General features: G+C 44.0%; 1 protein-coding gene and 1 pseudogene across 2 annotated transcripts in view; both read right to left on the bottom strand.

Moving 5' to 3' along the window:
• The window catches only part of PLAC8 (placenta associated 8), a 33,192-nt gene extending 30,753 nt beyond the window's left edge, over nucleotides 1-2,439 (bottom strand). The window contains exon 1 of one of the 2 annotated variants that reach the window (XM_008143598.3): nucleotides 2,379-2,439. The gene's annotated coding sequence lies outside the window, so the exon portion shown is untranslated. Of the gene's footprint in view, nucleotides 1-307; nucleotides 351-2,378 lie in introns of those variants that run through there. The other variant, XM_054723347.1, reaches the window with a different exon arrangement.
• Nucleotides 2,440-12,838: 10,399 nt separating this feature from the next.
• LOC103287995 (translationally-controlled tumor protein-like) lies at nucleotides 12,839-14,563 on the bottom strand (annotated as a pseudogene).
• Nucleotides 14,564-15,261: the final 698 nt, after the last annotated feature.

Below are 15,261 nucleotides of genomic sequence, written 5' to 3'. Positions count from 1 at the left end.
ATTAAAGGCCAGCTGTTTTCAGGTCCCTTGCTTCTGAGCTCCAAAGGGTGCTGGTCATTCATCTAATGTTACTGTGTAGTTGGAAACTGTGAGGATTAGGCAATTGTGGCATATTGTGTGCAAAGAGTTTGTAAAGGGTAGTATTCTATCCTAACACAGTGCCTGCTCAATAGGTGTTTAAAAAAAACAACCAAAAACAAAGAATGAACAAACGTATGAATAAAGCAACTGTAAGTCCCATACACATAATTTTGGAGTCTCTAGACTAGACATTCAAGACATCAGAGATGCTGCCACTCAACCCCACCTCCCTGTTAGGTACCATCTTTATCAAATGTGTTTGCCATAGGACCCTGGAAGTTAAAAGGAGAAAAAAGAAGCTTCTTTCCCTCCTTTCTTTAAACCATGCAAGTGAGAAAAGCTAATTATTCCCTCAACGTGTGAAAGCAATGAGATCTACCTTGGGAATACTGTCGATAATAACAGGCTACACACCAGGAAAGATAACACATGGCCAGATCAGGATGATTTTAAAACATTGTTTTTGTTATATAAAAACAAAGACATTTAGAATTAACTTCTGACAATAAAACAATAATAAACCTTAAAATGACTGAAACAGAAATCGTGTCCCCCTGCCCCCCCAGCAAAACCAATTCCAATAGCAAATCTTAAAACCCATCCTATCTAATAAAAGAGTGATAAGCAAATTGACTGTCACTCCAACACACAAGATGGCTGCTCCCATGTGGTCAAAGATCCTGCCCCCATGTGGACATAAGATGGCTGCCACAAGATGGCCAGCAGGGGAGGGCAGTTGGGAGGGACCAGGCCTGCAAGGGAGGGCAGTTGGGGGTGATCAAGCCTGCAGGGGAGGGCAGTTGTGGGGGACCCAGGCCTGTAGGGGAGAGCAGTTGGGGGGGCGGGGAACAAGGCCTGCAGGAGAAGGCAGTAGGAGGGACCAGGCCTGTAAGGGAGGGCAGTTTTGGGGGACCCAGGCCTGCAGGGGACGGCAGTTGGGGGGATACCAGACCAGCAGGGGAGAGCAGTTAGGGGCAATGAGGCTGGCAGGGGAGGGCAGTTAGGGGTGACCTGGTTGGCAGGAGAGGGCAGTTGGGGGGGACCAGGCCTGCAGGGGAGGGCAGTTGGGCACAATTGGGCTGGCAGGGGAGCAGTTAGGTATCAATCAGGCTGGCAGGGGAGTGGTTAGGGGATGATCAGGCTGGCAGGCAGAAGTGGTTAGGGGCAATCAGGAAGACAGGCAGGCAGGCGAGCAGTTGGGAGCCAGCAGTCCAGATTGGAGAGGGTGCAGGCTGGGCTAAGGGACACCCCCTCACCCCATGCACGAATTCCATGCACTGGGCCTCTAGTTATAAAATAAGAGAGAAGCCAGAGAAAGACAAGAATCACATGATCTCACTTATATATGGAATCTAATGAACAAAATAATCTGACAAACAAAATAGATCCAGAGACAAGGAAGCATGAACAGGCTGAGGATTCTCTGAGGGAAGGGAGTGGGGGAAGAGAAGAGACCAACCAAAGAACTTACATGCATATAGGCATAACACATGGACACAGGCAATAGTGGGGTGAAGGCCTGGGGATGGGATGGGAGTGGGGAACAGGGGGTCAATGGGGAGGAAAAAGGGGACATCTGTAACACTTTCAACAATAAAGATAAATTAAAAACAACAACAACAAAAGTGGGGGGGGGGGAAAAGAGAGAAACTTCCTAGAAGGAATTTAGAATATTGTTTAAACACTCTAGTCTTAATGGCGATACAATAATTTCTTCTTTAATGGTTAAAAACATTTTTTCTTCTTAAAAAATGGTCTTCTCATGTCACATTTTAAAGAAAAAGTCACAATATTCATAGACTTAAGAATCACTACTGCCGCCGAAACCGGTTTGGCTCAGTGGATAGAGTGTCGGCCTGCGGACTCAAGGGTCCCAGGTTTGATTCCGGCCAAGGGCATGTACCTTGGTTGCGGGCACATCCCCAGTAGGGGGTGTGCAGGAGGCAGCTGATCATTGTTTCTCTCTCATCGATGTTTCTAACTCTCTATCCCTCTCTCTTCCTCTCTGTGAAACATCAATAAAATATATTAAAAAAAAAAAAAAGAATCACTACTGCCAAACTGAAGTTAAAAGACAATTCCATGCTGCAGACGTGTGGGTTTTTAAGATTACCCTAGTTTACTCCTACTATTCAATTCTCCTTTTGCTTAAGCTAGTTACGTGGTAAGATTTTATTTGCTCTATAATTTATTTATTAATTAATATATATATATATTTTTCTTTTGAAAGTGGATAGGAGAGAAAGACAAAAGATTTGCAAAATGGAAAAGGCACCCTGTATTGCAAAAATACTCACCACACAAAGGTTAACTGTAGAGAACAGCAGCCAGGTCAACCACTGGGAGGCTCAGGAACACTGAACTAATTGCTCTGTTGCTTCAGCCTGGGCTTATAATCACCAAGGGTGGGGTTAGGGGTGGGGAAAGTTAGGAGGTGGGACTGCAGGAAATAAATATTGCCAAAATTGTTTTTACTGCTTCTGTACTTAAGAATGTTGACACTGTATTTTGTCTAATTGCATTTATTTTTGTGACATTTGGTTGATAACATCTCTCCCAAAGACAGCAAGATTTATTCAGGATTGGGCAAAAACACATTTTATGAAGGTCCAAAGCTTGTATATTTATTTAGGATTTCTATAATTCATTTATTTCCTAAGGTATTTAAGTTTCTGGAAACATGCCTTTTTGTTGTTTGTTTTTTGTTAATCCTCACTGGAGGATGTTTTTTCCATTGATTTTTAGATAGAATGAAAGGGAGGGAGGGTAAGGGGGGGAGAGAGAGAGAGAGAGAGAGAGAGAGAGAGAGAGAGAGAGAGAGAGAGCAACATCAGTGGGAGAGAGACACATCAATTGGTTGCCTTCCTTCTGCCTCACCCAGACTGGGGCTAGGGACTGAACCTGCGATCCTTTGGTGCACGGGCTGATGCTCTAACTACTGAGCACACTGGCCAGGGCTTGAAACATGTTTTAAAGTAAGAACTGGGCAGCTGGTCTTAGTTAGGTCTCAACAATGCTAAAGAGATATCCAACCTTCCTCTTGCCACGTTACTGGGACTTTTGTTCAAAGCTGATGGCGTGAGCAAGGGAAGATATTGTAGGGTTAGGGGCAGAGCAGGGACAGGTCCACTTGCATTTTGGAGCCACTGGCTGGTGCCAGTGTGGAGCCTGAATTCTCAAAGGCAAGACTGACATCGGGGAGCTCCCTCCAGGGGTAACTCCATAGAGAGTGCAGGATGAAGAGGCCGGGGCGGGGATGGAAAGGAGAGAATGGATTTAACAGAGAAATAGGAAACGGCAGTTCTTAGGAACTGGGCAGAGGGATGGAGAGGGAATGAATCACTTAAAGAATCATTAGATAGGCACATAGACACACACTACTGTATATAAAAACCTTAATGGTTTCTGGTGTGGATAAAAACAATGTGTTAGTTTAGCTGAGGTTAAAATGTCCTTTGTTACTTGGTGAGATTCTAAAGAGTTGTGTTTTCTTTCATGGGTTTGAACATAAGATTCGAATGACTCACATCACTGAAACTTTGTTTTATCTTCTCCCTGGTTAGACATGTGTGCACAGGGTGTTTGTTGTTCCTGGAGGTGGAAGGTAGTGGAAAGGGATCCTGGGTACTTATCTCAAAGGGGTATTTGCCTAGTCTACTAACATTCACACATACCATGTAGCAGAACACTCAATTTCTGCATAATAAATGCTGTCTTACTTCAAGACTAGTGTGTGAGTAATAACCACTCACTAGTGTGCATAGGTCACTAGACCAAAAAGGTAGGCAGCATTGTCCCTGTCTTGGAAGAGCTCACACGTGGAATGTGCAGCCTGTATAGAAAATATGCTTGGGCCAAAACCGGTTTGGCTCAGTGGATAGAGCATAGGCCTACGGACTGAAAGGTCCAGGTTCAATTCCGGTCAAGGGCATGCACCGTGGTTGTGGGCACATTCCCAGTGGGGGGTGTGCAGGAGGCAGCTGATTGATGTTTCTAACTCTCTATCCCTCTCCCTTCCTCTCTGTGAAAAATCAATTATAAAGAAAATATGCTTGGGATCTTATGGAGCAAGAGGTCATCAAATTCTAGGCCACACTATGAGGATCTTGGGCAAATGTCTTCATTTAAAAAAGCTGTGACTTATTTGGTGCCTATTATGTGCCAAGCACAAGATCATTTTATTTTGTGAATATATCAAGATACAGCTTCACCACTTGATATTCATAGGAACTCTAGCTGTCATCCCCAGAATAAAGATAAGGAAACTTCACTAACTTGCCCAAGAACCCTATGTGGATAATTTGGTCTGTGTCAAGAGTCACACATACCTGTCCTGGACACTTTTCTCTGGGAATTGGTCATCAACCACTAAATCTACCCATTTCTCAGCCCCTAAGCTGAGATTTGGCCATTAAAGGAGAAGAATAATGTGATACCAAGCCTATGTGTCACAGAAGTTCATGGTTTTCTGTTACACTCATGTGCTGCTTAACAATGGGGCTAGCGTCTGAGAAATGCATCATTAGGCGATCTCTTCATTGTGCAAACATCACAGAGTGCACATACACAAACCTAGGTGGTATAGCCCACTGCAGACCTAGGCTCTCTGGTATAGCTTATTGTTCCTGGGCTACAAACCTGCACAGCATGTGACTGTAATGAATACTGTAGGCAATTGTAAGGCGTTGCAATGTGAATTTATGACAGCTACTATGTCTCTAGGCCAAAGAAAATGTTCAGTTCTGTCCTGGCTGGTATTGCTCAGTGGATAGAGCATCGTCCTGTGCACCGAAGGATCACAGGTTTGCTTCCCAGTCAAGGGCATGTACCTGGGTTGCAGGTTTGATCCCTGGCCCCAGTTGGAGTGCATGCGGAAGGTAACCAATCGATGTGTCTCTTTTATATCAATATCTGTCTCTCTCTCCCCCCCCCCACACACACACCTCCCTTCTACTCTCTCTAAAAATCAATGGGAAAAATATCCATGGTGAGAATTAAAAAAAAAAAAGAGAGAGAAAGTGTTCAGTTCTATTATAATCTTACTAGAGGCCCAAAGCACGAAATTCGTGCAAGGGACTCGGCCCCTCCCTGCCACCACCGCAGCGGCTTCATCGGGAAGATCGTCTGGTCTAATTAGCATATTACACTTTTATTATTATAAACTAGAGGCCCGGTGCACGAAATTCGTGCACGGGGGGCAGCGGGGAGGGTGTCCCTCAGCCTGGCCTGCACCCTCTCCAATCTAGGACCCCTCATGGGATAACCAGCAGTTGGACATCCCTCTCACAATTCAGAACTGCTGGCTCCTAACTGCTTGCCTGCCTGCCTGATTGCCCCTAATTGCTTCTGCCTACCAGCCTGATTGTCCCTAACTGCTCCCCTCCTGGCTTGATTGCCCCTAACCACCTCTGCTTCGGCCCGAACCTGGTACCCAGGATTCTCTCCTCCAGCCGACCACAGGCACCCGGGATCCGGGCTTCCCTCCCTCTGGTCAGCCATAGGCGCCCAGGCTGGCTGCAGCCTCAGGGGATAGTGGGCAAGTGGCTTCGCCTGTGCTGCAGCTGCAAGTGCTGGAGCCCAGGACCGCAGGGTGGGCGACTTCTCTGTCTCCCAGGCCACAGCCAGCCACAGGTGCTGGTGTCCGGGACTGCGGGGTGGGCGGCTTCTCCATCTACCAGGCTGTAGCCAGCTGCAGGTGCCCGGGACCGCAGGCGGGTGGCTTCTCCATCTTCCCTCGGATGCAGTGGGGGTGACTTCTCCTTCTGGCTGCAGCCTGGGATCATAGGGCAGGCGGCTTCTTCATGTCCCGGGCTGCAGCCAGCCTCAGGTACTGGGGTCTGGTTTCTCCATCTCCCGCAGGACGTGGGGCGGGTGGACATGGGGTGGGCGGCTTCTCTAGCTGGCTGTGGCTTGGGATCATGGGGCAGGCGGCTTCTTCATCTCCCGGGCTGCAGCCAGCCTCAGGCACTGGCACCTGGTTTCTTGTCTCCCCCAGGACGTGGGGTGAACGGCTTCTCCAGCTGACTTCAGCCTGGGGTCACGGGGTAGGCGGCTTCTTCGTCTCCCGGGCTGCACCCAGCCTCAGGCGCTGGGGCTCAGTTTCTCCGTCTCCCCAGGACATGGGGCAGGCGGATGTGAGGCTTCTGAGGCTGTCTGCAGCCTGGGATCATGGGGCAGGCGGCTTCTTGGTCTCCATGGCTGCAGCCAGCCTCAGGCGCTGTCGCCTGACTTCTCCAACTCCCACAGGCCTAGAGAGGCTGGAGGGCGGGGCTGCCGCCATGTTTTTTGCTTTAATTTGCATACTCACTCTGATTGGCTGGTGGGCGTAGCTTGTGAGTGTAGCGGAGTGATGTTTTGCGTATTACTCTTTTATTAGATAGGATGGGATCACTGTGGTTTATGCAGTGGGTCCTTGACTGAAACATCATTATGCTGTGCCTGACTGTACTCTCAATAACAAAATAGTGATAAAATCATCACCACCACAGGACCGTGGTGAGCCTTAATTGAGATAATAGGGGAGAGAACCTGGATACATGGAAGATGTGCAATGGAGAGTTGTGTTTGAACACTCCTCTGTCATCCCTGCTCTTCCTCAGGACAAGGCTCTGTTTTTCTTGGTTCTTCCAGAGTCCCCTGTGTCCCCCTCTCCTCCACAGTCCATCTCACTCGCCTTGCTCCACAGCTGGACCCTGAGCCCTTGGAAGAAGTGCAGGGCTTTTTCACTAGCATGACTTCCAAGTTGGGGCCAAGCCAGACAAAGGCTTAAGAGTTCAGGATCACATGAGATCACATTAAATGTCGTTAGAGAGATGGTCTGAGACAGCCACACAAGAATAGGAAAAGCATGTAGAAGTGATTCAGGGATCAATTGAATTGTATGGGAAGGAGAAGGATTCAGCGTTTGGGGCTTTTACCCATTTATACCAATCAAGTAGTTTGAAAGGGGCTCTCCAGGTCATCTGTGATGGGGTGAAAATCAGCCCTCCAGGTCCTATGTTCTAGTGTCTGTTTCTTTTTTCACTCATTAAACAAACACAGGGTGTCCCAAAAAAACGTATACAGACTTTACTAGCTGATAACTCGGTTTTGAAAATTAAATGTATTTTAATAAACATTACCTTTATAGTGATTCACTGTGGGTGCATACATATTTTTGAGACATTCGATACACATCAAGCACTTGCGACACATCAGGCCTCTGTGAGCTACTGGGGATACAGCAGAAACAAACAGGTTTCCTGCTCTCAAGATGCCCGTTCAGTTTCCTTCTAATAAAGGAGAAAGACAGAAGAAAAACACATACAAACTCAAACAAAACCCAAGTAAACATACAAGCGAATAAAACAGTTGCACGTTGTTCTCAGGGTTGCAAAGAAAACCATCAAGGGCCTGAGATTCTGAATAAGAGGTGCCGGCCTTAGGCAGGGTGGGCAGGCAGGGTCTCCTCAAAGCAGAGACCCAGAGGAGGAGCAGGCGCTGGCCGTGTGTGGAGGGCTGGGAGGAGTTCCCAGGGGAGGACCAGCGTCTCAGCCTGAGCTCAGCAGATTTGAGGAACAGAAAGGGGGCACCTGTAGGGCAAGCAATGTGCTTCCTCATGGACCATGTGAGGCCCCAGCAATGGCGGTGGAAGTAGTTTTAAGGACTGTCCAGGAAGGACTCCATTTTTGAGAAGACAGATGGGCAGATGCATCCTGGGCTCAGGCATGCAGGCCCGTGTGTGTGAATTCATGCTGAGGAAATCGCCAGGTCATTTGTTTGCCTTCCTGTGATTAAAGGATAGGACATGGCCACAACTTACCTAGTGTTGCTCCTCTCTTTGCAAACAGGCTCAGCAAGCTCTGGGGCTGAGAAATGGGTAGATTCAGTGGTTGATGACCAATTCCCAGAGAAGAGTGGCCAGGACAGGTATGGGTGACTCTTGACACAGACCAGAATGCTGTAGGGTCATTGCCCCTTTCAAAAAGGACCAAGTAGCCACCAGCCTGTGCCAAGTGGGGTGCGTCCTGGAACAAGTTCTGTAGGAATCCTTCCTGAGGGTATTCACTTAACAAATGTTTTTTTTGTTGCTTTGTTTTTGTCACTCATCAAGTGTACCTTTATTTATTTTTAATTGCAGTTGACATACAATATTACACTTGTTTCAGGTGTACAGGACAGTGATGGGACATTTATACACACGCCTAAGTGCTCACCCCAATGAGCCTAGTCACCATCTATCACCACACTCAGCATGTGTTTATCAACACAGTGCGGCCTCTTGAGTTGGAGTTGCCACTGACTCGCTGTGGGAACTTGGCCTAAGAAGTCACTTCAGGTTCCTCATAGGATTGTTCTCAAGATTAAGAAGTGAACAGGACCTCGCACAGTCTACCAGTATATGACAAGCACTCAGCAAATGTGGATTTTCTTTTTTCTCCCCTGAGTTAGAGAAGTAAAAAGAAATTGAGGAAGCAGAATGTGCAGCTTGCCACAGAGGCTGTTGACAGTGAGGGAGAGGGAAGAATTGAAACGGTTCCCAAAGTTCTAGCCCAGGACATTGCTTAACGTTGCATATCATTCAAGACTCTTTCTGACTCAAGTCAATATTAAGCAAAAAAGGGTTTTATTGCCTAATGTCTGAAAAATCTTGGGGACAACCAGCTTTAGGGCCAGTTTGCGCCAGGGATCAATCCTGTGATCAGGGCCCAGGTGTCTCCCCTTGGCTTCGCTCTCCTTCAGGTGGAGGTTGTTCCTTCTCAGTCTTCACCTGCCCTGTAGTGTTTGCCAACAGCTATAGATCCCGGGGCAAGAGAAAATAGTAACAATAGTTAGCACCCATATTGGCTTACTATTATTCTAACTTTTAATACTTGTGATTTTCATAAGGTAGGTAGGAAAACTGAGGCAGATTAAATTACTATCCTAGCCCTGGCCGGTGTGGCTCAGTTGGTTGGAGTGTCGTCCTGTACACCAAAAGGTCTCAGGTTTGATTCCCAGTCATGATACATACACAGGTTGCAGGTTTGATCCCGGCCCTGGTCAGGCATATGCGGAAGGCAAACAATCAACATGGTCTCTCTCACATCGATGTTTCTCTCTTCCCTCCTTCCCTCCCTTTTACTCTCTAAAAATCAATGGAAAAAATATCCTTGGGTGAGGTTTAACAACAACAACAACAACAACAACAACAACAACAACATATACTCAATTATAATGATAGATTTCAAAATACCTTTCTCACAATTAGCCAGAATTACCAGTCAAAAAAATCATTCATTGTGCTGTACACCTTAAACTGATACACTGCCCTATGTCAATAAAACTGGGGGGGCGGGGGTGATCTTTCAGACCAACAAAATAATACAATGTTATGCCAGTCAAAACATTATTCATTAGAACTGAATAATACAATGAAATTACTTGATATAGTATTACATATAAGGGCTTCTTATAACCTACAAATAAAGAAAATATTTTTTCATGAAAATAAAAAAATATAAATACATGATTAAAGGTGACCCAAACCCCACAAATAGTTATAAATTAAGAAACCAATTTCTAATCTTGGATCAAAGAGGCAGTAAAAGGGAACTTATAATGCTCTAGAAACCAATGAAAAGGAAACCACTTTCTATTGAGACCTACAGGATTCGAAAGCAGTACTAAGAGGGACATTTAGAGCTCTAAAATACACTCACACTTTAAAAGTAAAACAAAAAAACAAAAAAAAGGAACTAAATATTCATTTTAAAACACTTTAAAAAAGAAATCAGGAAGTTGAAACCAATAAAGGTAAAAGTTGAAAGTAATAATATAGAAAAAATAACAGAAAGGACAAAAATAATAAGGTGAATAAATAAATCAAAATCTAATAACTCTTAAAGTTTACTGAGAAGACTAATAAACTATGTTTATGTAAATAGATAAATGATTTGCAAGGTTGAAGAGGGAAAAAAATATAAGAGATTAGGAATGAGAAAAGAGTCATAACCCCAGGCACACAAGAAATTAAAAGATTTAAAAGAATCACTATAGGCAACCCTACAGCAATGAATATGAAAACCTACAAGTCATGCACGATTTTCTGGCAAATTATAAACTATTAAACATGAATAGACCAATGAAGGTGATTGGATGTTAATAATGAGGAGACCCTAGGGCCAAATGGATCAGAGCTGAATTTTAGTTTACCTCTAAAGGTCTGATATTCCCAATGTTAAGTTATTGAAAGCCTTGCTACTCACAGTGTGTCCACAGACTAGCAGCATCTGGGAGCTGGTTAGAAATGTGGGGTTAGCTACTCCAAGCCATAGAAAAATCTTTTAAATTCATGTTTTCAAGCCAATATAATTTTAATGCAAAAAAAGAAAAAATTGTTCAGATGATATATACTTTTTAATTACAATTATAATTGTAGATTAATTTCACTTAAGATTTAGAGAGTAAAATTATAAACAAAATATTAGCTTATAGCAACCTTCATTATATCAAAACAATTAAAAACAATAAGCAAAGTTTATTCCCAAACTGTAAGAGTGGTTCAACATCCATTAACATAAGCCATTACATTGATAAACCAAACGATACTAAAATTCAGCAGTTATTCATTCCTAATAAAAATTCTAAGTATAGAAGCAAATTATTTAAATATTCAAAAGGCTATTTACCAAATACCAATAGCAAATAATACCTTAAAAGAATGTGATAAGGTGTATAGATGCTAGATAAATATACAGAAACCAATAGTTTTTTTTCCTGTTCTAATAAAAGCCAACTAAAAATAAAAACGAGAACATATTTTTCCATGTACAATTGTGACAAAAACTATAAATTACTTAGGGATAATTCTAACAAAAATAACATAAAATATAGGGAGAAATCTCTTGCTATCTTGTTAAAACACAAAAAAAATTTCAATAGCAAAGGTCTTCCATATTTTTGGAAGGGAAATTTTATATCCCAAAAAAAGTCAATTCTCTTAAAATTGATTTCATGCAGTTTCCACTAGAATGAAAACAAGGTGTGTTTTTTCCCTTGGAATTGAACAAAATAACCATCCAGTTCATTGGGAAAAATAAATGTCCAATATTAGGTTAAGAAAACTATGAAAAAGAAAAACAGTGAGGGGAGATTTGCCTTCTCAGATAATCCCAGACCTAAAGTTACCGTAATCCAAGATTTGGCAGAACAATGTAATTAGAATTAATATAGAAACTTTAAGAGTAAAACCAGTGTTTGCAGAAGTGCTATTTCATTTTGTTAATCCTCACCCGAGTATATTTTGTCCATTGATTTTTAGAGAGAGTGGAAGGGAGGGGGAGAGACAGAAAGAGAGAAACGTTGATGTGACAGAGAAACATGGATTGGTTGCCTCCTGCGCGTGCCCCTACTGAATTGGGGATCGAGTCTGCAACTGAGGTCCGTGCCCTTGACTGGAATCGAACCTGAGACCCTTCAGTCCACAGGTTGACGCTCTAACCACTGAGCAACTGGCTAGGGCAGAAGTGCTATTTTATTTAGGTGACATTATTGGGATGCCTATGTGGAAATATCCAGCAGCTAAAGTGAAACATGCAGTCCTGGCTGGCATGGCTTAGTGATTGAGAGTAGACCTATGAACCAGGAGGTCATGGTTTGATTGCCGGTCCAGGCACATGCTCAGATTTTGGGCTCGATTCCTAGTGGGGGTCGTGCAGGAGGCAGCCTATCAGTGATTCTCTCTCATCATTGATATTTCTCTCTCTCTCTCCCTTCCTCTCTGAAACCAATAAAAATGTATTTTTTTTAAAAAAAAAAGTGAAACATGCATTTGAAGAGAAGGTAGGCCCAGAGAGGTGGGTCTGAGAACTTTCTGTTGAGGTCATAAGTGAGGAAATGAGTCACCAAGGAAGAGAGAATGGTGCTCCCAAGACTGACTTGGAGGCCTGGTGTCAGCTCAGTGAGTATGCCATTAATTGCCTCTGAACCTTATTACGGGAAGGGCTAATAATGCCTGTCCTTCCGCTTCAGAGCATCACCATGTTGTGATGTATCAGAAAGTGGTTGTCAACCAATAAGCACTGTGCAAAGCAAGGATGTTGCTAAGAGAGTAGATCCTAAATATTCTCACAATAAAAACGAAATGTTGATGGAGGTGGTAATTACTTTACAATATTAAGTGTGTCAAATCAACAGGTTGTGCACCTCAAACGTAGACAATGTTACATGTCAATTATATCTAAATAAAACTGGAAACAAACAAACAAACAAAACAAGTGCTGCAATGAATCTCCCTTCAGTTACTTTGATTTGCTTCTGTAGAAAATGTCAGAGTTTATTTTGGTCCATGTATCCTGTGGATTTAATAGGTGTCACACACACTTTTTCAATCTGGCAATGTGAAATAGTTGGTTGATACTTAATTCCTGTTTCCTACAGGTCAGTGCTTAAGAATTCTGGAAGAGATAAGAACACCTCCAAGCTTTCAGACAATCTGTCATAAAATAAAATGCAATATCTTCATCCCATGGGGGAATTTACCCTCTTTCTTCAGTGTATGGTAGAGATGTCTGATGATTACAGTTTTAAATTGTAGTAAAATACACATAAAATGTCTTACCCATTTTTTATACATTTTATTTTTAGACAACCTACATGACATGTTTTTCTTAAAAACAATGTCTCCGCTCCAAATAAATCAAGATAAAAATAAACGAAGAGCTCAAGATACCATCGTCCCGTTTGTCCTGTGCTTGTGTGTGGAGGAAACACAGCGGTCAGTTGCGATGACAGGTGATGGGGCCAATTGCCAGATTGTTAACACTTTTCCATTTCCGAGCCATCCTTAAAGAGAATCATCTGTGGGGTCACACCATCCTCACGGGGGTCCGGCAGAGCAGCCCTGCCATCTGGACTCATGTTGTCTTCGACACAGAACTGCTGGTTTCTAAGTCAGCAAGGCTGTGCTGGGTTTGTCCTGCAGCCCCTGTCAGGAGGGGCTTTGCTCTCGCTGTCTCCGTTCTTCACGTTTCACTTTGATTTCGTGTCATCTTTGATGTGCTTCCTGTTGGCTTCTTTTGTGAAGCTGGGTTCCTGCAAATGATGGTTCATGACACTGTCAACACCAGTGATGACTGTGCTTTCGATACCTTCGCCCTTGGGGCCTTCAGTGGAGGCGTTTCCACCAATGACGCCGTCAATGTTACCCTCTGTCCTACTGACCACCTTCTCGGCCACCTCCAGGCACAGCTTATCTCTGATGACCCAGATCTGGCAGATATCGGAGAAGGTCTCGTCAGGACTGATGAGGTCCCGGTAGATGATCTTGATGGCGGTTGGAAGGAGACGATAGAGGCATTGGCTCACAGGAGCAGGAGCTCTGAGCCAGCCCGGCGCAGGGGGAGCAGCACTGAGCGGATGGGAGAGCGAGTGGAAAAGCTGTGTTACCCATTTTTAAGGGCACAGTAGTGTTAAATATATTCACATTTTACGCAACCAATCTCCACTACATTTTCATCTTGCAAAACAAAAACTTTATACCCATTAAGCAACAACTCCCCATTCCCCCCCCTCCCAGCCCCTGGCCACCACCGGATGGTAACTTTTTTATAGGGTCAGTTTCCTAGAAGTTCTGCCTGGGTGAGTGTCCTTAACACATCCCCGAAGAGTCAGAACCTGTGGGTACCCTTAGAAATTAGGGTGTCATTTGGCTAATCCAGAGAATTAGTGATTAGATATGATCCCATGCCAGGAGGAAACAAAATTCAGGGGTGGATTCATAAGCAAGCGCTGGAAGATGGACAGAGTTTGGATACAGGTAAAGCAATTTGATTCCCAGGCATTAGTACAGGCCTTCTGCATGAAGGAAGGAGTGGGTGCAGCAGCTAGAGGAAATGTGACGATCATCGAGGTCAGGTAGTCATTCATTCATTCAGTAAATATATTTTGAATATGCCCAGGCCCAACCCTGACCTAGGGTTTGGCACTCAGTGATGAATAATCCAGGACCCAGGATCTCAAGGAACTTGCAGTCAAATAGTCTGGACAAGCCCTGGCCGGGTGGCTCAATGGTTGAGAGTAGACCTATGAACCGGGAGGTCATGGTTTGATTCCAGTAAGGGCACATGCTCGAGTTGTGGGCTCGATCCTCAGTGTGGGGTGTGCAGGAGGCAGCTGATCAATGATTCTCTGTCATCATTGATGTTTCTATCTCTCTATCCCTTCTTCTCTGAGATCAATAAAAAGATATTTTTAAAAAATAGGCTGGGCAAGGTAAGGCAGAAAATAAATGTGTTTGCTGCCACTTCTACAAGTTCCTCCTTGCTAAGGATATCCTTTTTAACCTCAAATAAACTGACTATAGATGGCAAAGATACAGGTGATCATATCCTCCATTTTTAAGTTACTCATCTTATTTTCCACCATAAATGTTTTTTAAATTGCATCCAAGTTAAAAATGTTCACCACGTAACTGACTCTGGCTAATGTGCTTTGACTATTCACTAAGCACTTACAAGTCCATAATCACATTTGCTCCTAGGAAATGCTCTGAAGGAGGAGGATAATATTATTATCATCCTTATTTTTCAGATGAGGAAATAGAAGCTCAGAAAGTCTGGGTGGCTTTTCCAGAGTCACAAAGCTAGAAAAGGTAGAGTCAGCATGGAGCTCAGATAGAGGCTCAGTTAAATGCCATGCTCTTTTTGAAACCCCCCCCCTACCCTCCCCAAGTTAATCACAGGGAGAAGGCTGTCAGTCAGTTGGTCGTCAATACATATATCTATGGGTCACTTAACTGTGCCAGGCATCTTGGGGTACTGTAATGAATGTGATCTGTCCCTTCCTGAGCTGAAAGAGATAATTACATCCACAAATGCTAAGCATTGCAAAGGATTGTTTTTGGAGAACAAAACACAAGGAAGGAACCCTGCCTAGACTGGAGTTGGGTTGGAGGCAGGGGGAGGGGGTGGGTGGGGAGATGGATGTGATGGTGTCATAGACAAGAATTTACCTTCTGAAAATAAAGCTTCAGGACCCTGCCCTTTATTGCTGTTAGCTGTGGCCAAAGACATTCAGGCTTGTTTTATTTTGTGGGATGATTCAGTTATCCGGTGGGTTCAATTGAATAGTGGGTAGAAAGTCCCATCCCCGCCCAGACTAGCTAAACCAGTTTCAGTAGTTTCACAGCCTGTGAAATACACACTCTGTAAAGAAATACAC

The sequence above is a fragment of the Eptesicus fuscus genome, chromosome 2 (assembly GCF_027574615.1).
Source record: "Eptesicus fuscus isolate TK198812 chromosome 2, DD_ASM_mEF_20220401, whole genome shotgun sequence".
Taxonomy (NCBI): domain Eukaryota; kingdom Metazoa; phylum Chordata; class Mammalia; order Chiroptera; family Vespertilionidae; genus Eptesicus; species Eptesicus fuscus.
This window is presented reverse-complemented; position numbering and strand designations above follow the sequence as displayed.